The sequence below is a fragment of the Cupressus sempervirens genome, chromosome 7 (assembly GCF_028749045.1).
Source record: "Cupressus sempervirens isolate cs-2001-9-10 chromosome 7, ASM2874904v1, whole genome shotgun sequence".
Lineage (NCBI taxonomy): Eukaryota > Viridiplantae > Streptophyta > Pinopsida > Cupressales > Cupressaceae > Cupressus > Cupressus sempervirens.
The window spans coordinates 214,954,489-214,960,997 of NC_143124.1; the positions used below are offsets into that span (position 1 = coordinate 214,954,489).

The following is a 6,509-nucleotide window of genomic DNA, read 5'->3' on the forward strand; positions in this document are numbered from 1 at the left end:
TTTGGTTCTTCATTAGATTTCGTTAGTGTAACAGGGATAAAATAATTAAACCCCTCCAATTTTTTGGCTTCAATCTATCTTGTCGATAATCGCAATAAACATTTGTTATATCCCAACGGAATCATTCCTTGATACACCCATAAGAACAAGAATACAGAGGAGCTCGACAGAAAGAGAGGAGAAGCTCATGCCGATGGCCGCCATGGAATGTTAGTAAAATGTTTGATTTTAAGATTGACATTATATCTTTATTTCATCTGTTTTTCTTGGTATTCATTACAGCGAATTCTAGTCTTGTTTTTCTTCTGGAGTTATAGATTCATCATGCATAAGTATACAATCAATAAGTACATCGCTGTCATACCTTAGAACATTCAATTTGTATGAATATGACCAGTCAGTGTATCTATATTTTTTCAATAGGAATTGGGTGTAGGAAATAAATGCTTGGGCATCTACTTGTGAACACTAGATGGGAAGAAATTTGGGTTGCTTGTAGTTTTCGGAATGGCCCAGTACTACCTTTTCGTGCTGGCTTTCGTCTGGAATTTCTAGTTACTCAACATTTGTGGTTTTGGAATCAATTGATAGTGATTTCAGCATTCATGTTGGGAATTTGAAATGATAACATCAAGTTTATAGAAATCTGATTTGTTTGTGAGTTGATAAATGGGAAAACTTTGAATGGGGTTTGTTTTCTGAGGAGTAAGTGGGTATCGTAGATAGTAACACCTGAAAAAAACTAAACTGGGAATGAAAAACCAATGTTGATATTTGTCTACAGCTTGCTTGTAGTGATGGAGTCTATTTGGGCAACACAATTGATGCGGCTAGGCGGAGATAGGAAATGGAGAGAATTTGGGGATAGTGTTTTTGGGGTTTACATGCGGCATGCACTTGCAATTGAGATTTTACGGAAGATATAATATAATAGTGTCTTTGGAGTTTGTCTTATCCTTCCCTTTTTCTGGAGAATTTGTAGAATTTGCACACATAGGTCTCAATCCTCTGTTTTGAAACCCACTCACTACAAAAGGTTGCAATTTGGGGTTACGCATAAATTGGTCCTGCTTAGTTGCATTTCTCTATCAGTGCTGTATGCCTTACTTGGAATATGGAACCCTTTATGTTGGTGGTTAAAAGAAAGGCCTAAGGATTTTGGAGCCGAAGGGGAGTATGTTTTTCAGACAATGGCCTGGGCTATTATGTCAAGTTATGCATACTATTCTCTCACAAAAGAAAATAAAGAGGAGCTTCCATATCTACTAAGGATATGGTGGGTTTTGTCATTGAGTCTTTATGCATTCTTCCTATACCTCGATATCCAAGAGTTCAAGCAACAAAAACAAATCAACCTGAGTTATGTGGTTGAAATTCTGGCTCTTTTACTTTCATCCTTTCTGTGTTACGCCAGTTTTTGTTGCAAAACATGTGAGGGTTCCGTAACTCAAAGCAGTGAAGAACCTCTTTTGAATAATATTAAGGAAAATACTGAACACATTAAGCCCAAAGTCACTCCTTATGCAACAGCAGGTTTTCTCAGCCGGATGTCATTTGCTTGGGTGAAGCATTTGCTTGATGCTGGCCATAAGAAACCTTTGGACAAAGATGATGTACCTCAAGTTGCAGATACCCACAAGGCTGATTACATGTACCATAAATTTAAAAACCAGCCGGATGCCAAAGGAAGCGGTGCCTTGTCATTAGCAAAAATGGCAGTTGTCATTGTCCAAAAGGATTTACTTTTTACAGCATTCCTGGCATTGATGACTTCTTGTTCATCATACGTAGGCCCTTATTTTATAGATAGCTTTGTTCAGTGTCTCGCTGACAAGGAAAAGTTTGCTAGTGAAGGCATTGTTCTAGCTTGTGCATTTCTTCTTGCAAAGGTAGTAGAATCTTTGTCACAACGGCATTGGTTTTTTATAACAATCCACATAGGCATACGTGTGAAGGTAGCATTGACAGCTGCAATATACAAGAAGGGCTTGGTGCTTTCAAGCCAGTCAAGACAAAAGCATACGAGTGGTGAGATAATCAATTACATGAGTGTTGATGCTAAACGTATTGGAGATTTCAGTTGGTCTGTTCATGACATATGGACAACACCTTTGCAAGTTCTTCTGGCCTTGGGTATTCTATATCAGAACTTGGGATTGGCCTCTCTTGCAGGAGTGGCAGTCATGGCGCTAATTATGATGGCAAATTTTCCACTAGGGAAAATGCTAAAAAGGTTTAATGTGAAGATCATGGAAGCAAAAGATGGAAGGATGAAGGCTACATCAGAAATATTGAGAAATATGAAAACCTTAAAATTGCAAGCGTGGGAGATTAGATTTCTGCAGAAAATCGAAGCGTTGAGGCAGGAAGAATGTAATTGGCTAATAGAGTATTTCTATGGGTTTGCTGGGATATCATTTTTCTTCTGGGCTGCACCAGCATTTGTATCTGTTGTAACTTTTGCCACATGTACAATGACAGGAATTCCTTTGACCACAGGCAAGATTCTCTCTACGCTTGCAACATTCAAGATACTCCAGGAACCTATATACAATCTTCCCAATTTACTCTCTACGATTGCTCAAACTATAGTGTCATTAGATCGGGTAGCTGACTTCCTGCAGGAGGAGGAGCTGCAACCAGATGCAGTTAAACGAATTTCAAATGATTTAACTGAAGTGGCAATTGAGATTAATGAAGGGGTATTCTCTTGGGATCCTACAGACCCTAGTCCAACCATAAGCGGCTTAGATGTTCAAGTGAAGAGAGGTATGAGGGTTGCAGTGTGTGGAACAGTTGGTTCTGGCAAGTCAAGCCTTCTCTCGTGTATACTTGGGGAGATACCCAAAATTTCAGGATCTGTGAAGATAAGTGGTACCAAGGCATACGTTAGTCAGTCTCCATGGATACAAAGTGGAAAAATTAGAGCCAATATTCTTTTTGGGAAGGAATGGGACAAGACCAGATATGAGAGCGTACTGCAGGCCTGTGCATTTGAAAAAGATCTTGAATTGTTCCCATATGGCGACCAAACAGAAATTGGAGAAAGAGGAATAAATCTTAGTGGTGGGCAAAAGCAAAGGATACAGATTGCACGTGCTTTATATCAAGATGCTGATATTTATCTTTTTGATGATCCTTTTAGTGCTGTTGATGCTCACACTGGGACACACATTTTCCACACATTTTCCAGGTATTTCATTTTAGTTTTTATAGGATAACATTTTTGAATTTGCAAATTTAAGTAATTATTTAATTACATCAAATTTGTTCAAGACAAATTAATGTCTGTTACGTTGTTAACCCACTATTTTGATAAATTCAAAATCTCATACAGGAATGCCTACTTCGTATTCTGGGTTCAAAAACTGTCATCTATGTAACTCACCAAGTCGAATTTTTATATAGAGCTGACCTCATTTTGGTAGGTTTGAATGTCTGTAATTGATTTATACCTTTCAAGATTTCATTTCATAGAAAGAAATGGAAGGATTCAAATGTTGCTGAAAATACAAATTTACATTTTTCTAGGTAATGCGAGATGGTGAGATCGCCCAGGCTGGAAAATATGATGATATCTTACAATCAGGGACAGATTTTGAGGAATTGGTTGGTGCACATCAGAAGGCATTGAAATCCGTCAATGCCATGGAGAATTCTGAGAACCTTTCATCGCAGATACTTGATGAGGGACCATCTACTGGTAATACAACTACAGTGAAAGATGTTGATCGTCAAAACCTCCAGAAGCAGGACAGCAGCGAAAAATCAAGAGAGGTAGAAGAAGATCTTAAATCAAAAACTAATGAAGGGAGAGAAATAGACAAAGATGTTAAAAGTTCACAGCTTGTGCAAGAAGAGGAAAGAGAGAAAGGTAGGGTAAGTCTGTGGGTGTACTGGTTTTACATCACTGCCAGATATAAAGGGGCTTTGATACCCATCATCTTATTGGCAGACACAATATTTCAGCTACTTGAAATAGGTAGCAGCTACTGGATGGCGTGGGCGACCTCTTTGACCGAATACCAAAAGCCCCCTGTCAGCAAGTCCCTCCTCATTCTGGATTATATGGCTTTGGCATTATGCAGTGCAATATGCATTCTTGTAAGGTCCATCCTTGTTTCTCTCTCTGGATTTAGAAGTGCCCAACAACTTTTTAGTAACATGCACAGTTGTATATTTCGTGCACCAATGTCCTTCTTTGATGCAACTCCAACTGGACGTATACTAAATCGGGTTAGTAGATTTTATTTTTCTAGTTTTTTTTTCATTGCAGAGAGTGACTGTTTGAAGCTAGAACACAAATTATAAACTCTGTGTGGTTTTGGCAGGCGTCAACAGATCAGAGTAAAGTGGATCAAATTATTCCTTTTCAGCTAGGAAGTTTAGCTTTCTCAATCATACAGCTTTTGGGAATAGTGGCAGTCATGTCTCAAGTTGCTTGGCAGGTCTTCATTGTGTTTATACCCATATTCGCAATTTGTTTATCATATTTGAATTTTCAAAATCTTGGAAAAGATTATGGTAGAAACCAAAGAGGAAATAGTTCGATATTCATGTTTATCAGAAAGCTAATTCTAGCAAAAGAAAATTTTCTAAATATGCTTCCTTCCATTCCATGCAGCAATATTACATTGTGACTTCTAGAGAACTTGTTAGTTTGATTGGAGTTTGCAAGGGTCCTGTCATACAACATTTTGCAGAATCAATCTCCGGGGCAGCCATAATCAGAAGTTTTGACCAGGAATCTCGATTCATGGATACAAATCTACATTTGATTGACGAATTTTCCAGACCCAGTTTCCACAATGCCGCGGCCATGCAGTGGCTTTGCTTTCGGCCGGATATTTTATCAAATACTCTATTTGTGATTTCTCTGGTTCTTGTGCTTGGCTTGCCAGAAAGTATAATTAATCCAAGTAGGTAGAAAAGGCATTGATTTGAGATGCATTATTCTTAATAAGGCTAATTTAAACAAACAAGAAGGATACCCCAGTTAAAAAAAGTTAACCGTACAGTATGATTAACAGAAATTGCAGGCTTGGGAATAACATATGGGCTGAATCTGAACCCTACACAAGCCTTGCTGATATGGACCCTCTGCTATGTGGAAAACAATGTGATCTCTCTAGAGAGAATCGTACAGTACTCACGGATACCCAGCAAACCACCATTGGTTATAGAGAATTCAAGACCAAGCTCTTGCTGGCCATCAAAAGGAAAAATCGATATAATTGATCTTCAGGTTAGTACTTACTTGTAACAATCTGTTTCTCTTCATGAATGCAAACTGGTGATTCCATTCTCTCAAAACCCTGGACTCACAAAACCTTTTCACAAAATCAGGTTCGCTATGGGCCCCATCTTCCACTTGTTTTAAAAGGAATTTCATGCACTCTTCCTGGAGGGCTGAAGGTGGGAATTGTAGGACGGACAGGCTGTGGGAAATCTACTCTGATTCAAACCCTCTTCCGAATTATAGATCCAGTGGGAGGCAGAATAGTCATTGATGGGATTGATATCTTAACAATAGGCTTGCACGATCTAAGATCCAGAATAAGCATTATCCCACAAGACCCGACAATGTTTGAAGGCACTATAAGGAATAATCTAGATGATGAGATTTGGAAGGTGGGATATACATATTTACATACATTTTGATTAGTTTTCAATTTTACTTTCTTTCTAGGGTAACAGAGATCCAATGCTGAAACCTATAAGAATACGGGTTTCTGTTAGTGAATACCCACATTGCTCTGATCTGCTCCAGGCTTTGGAGAAATGCCAGCTGGGGGATGTTGTCCGGGAAAAAGAAGAGAAGCTTGATTCTCTCGGTCTGTGATTGTGCTATCACCCATTTTTGAAATAAGAAACACAATTATTTCAGTATCTTGTTCTACTACTCCCTTTCCTTGTTAGGGCACATTTATTGAATGTTTTGCATTGATCTGCTCTGCAGTAACTGAGAATGGAGAGAACTGGTGTGTGGGACAAACACAGCTGGGAAGGGTTCTACTAAAGCAAAGCCGCATATTGGTACTGGATGAAGCAACTGCGTCGGTGGACACAGCAACAGATGCCCTTATTCAACAAACCATACGGAACCAATTCAGTGACTGCACAGTCATAACCATAGCACACCGAATTCCATCAGTCTGTGATAGTGATTCGGTTCTCGTGATGAGTGATGGTATGAAATATTAACCTTTTCTAGGCTATTTTCCTCTGAGATTACAAATCCTCTGCTTTTGTGGAAAGGCATTCCTTCTCCTAGTTGGTCTATGAACTGATACTTCTTTTTAATCAGGAAATGTTGTTGAATATGACTCTCCAACCAAGCTTCTGGAGAACAAATCTTCATCATTTGCGAAACTTGTTTCAGAGTACACTCTCAGATCTAGTAGTGTTGAAGAAAAATAGGTCTGGCTATATCAGCTCTCAAATATGATGACGAAAGCAACTCTGCCGCGTGGAACTATTCATATGTTTCATGGTTCTATTAGGTGGCA

General features: G+C 38.8%; 1 pseudogene across 1 annotated transcript in view; it reads left to right on the plus strand.

Moving 5' to 3' along the window:
* Nucleotides 1–253: 253 nt before the first annotated feature.
* The window catches only part of LOC149546251 (putative ABC transporter C family member 15), a 6,578-nt pseudogene continuing 322 nt past the window's right edge, over nucleotides 254–6,509 (plus strand). Inside the window, exons 1-10 of the transcript XR_016353685.1 lie at nucleotides 254–3,179; nucleotides 3,335–3,424; nucleotides 3,532–4,236; nucleotides 4,332–4,448; nucleotides 4,625–4,919; nucleotides 5,031–5,245; nucleotides 5,347–5,631; nucleotides 5,771–5,834; nucleotides 5,960–6,190; nucleotides 6,308–6,509. The exon at nucleotides 6,308–6,509 is cut by the window's right edge and continues 322 nt beyond it. The product of XR_016353685.1 is annotated as a putative ABC transporter C family member 15 (transcript). The remainder of the gene's footprint in view (nucleotides 3,180–3,334; nucleotides 3,425–3,531; nucleotides 4,237–4,331; nucleotides 4,449–4,624; nucleotides 4,920–5,030; nucleotides 5,246–5,346; nucleotides 5,632–5,770; nucleotides 5,835–5,959; nucleotides 6,191–6,307) is intronic.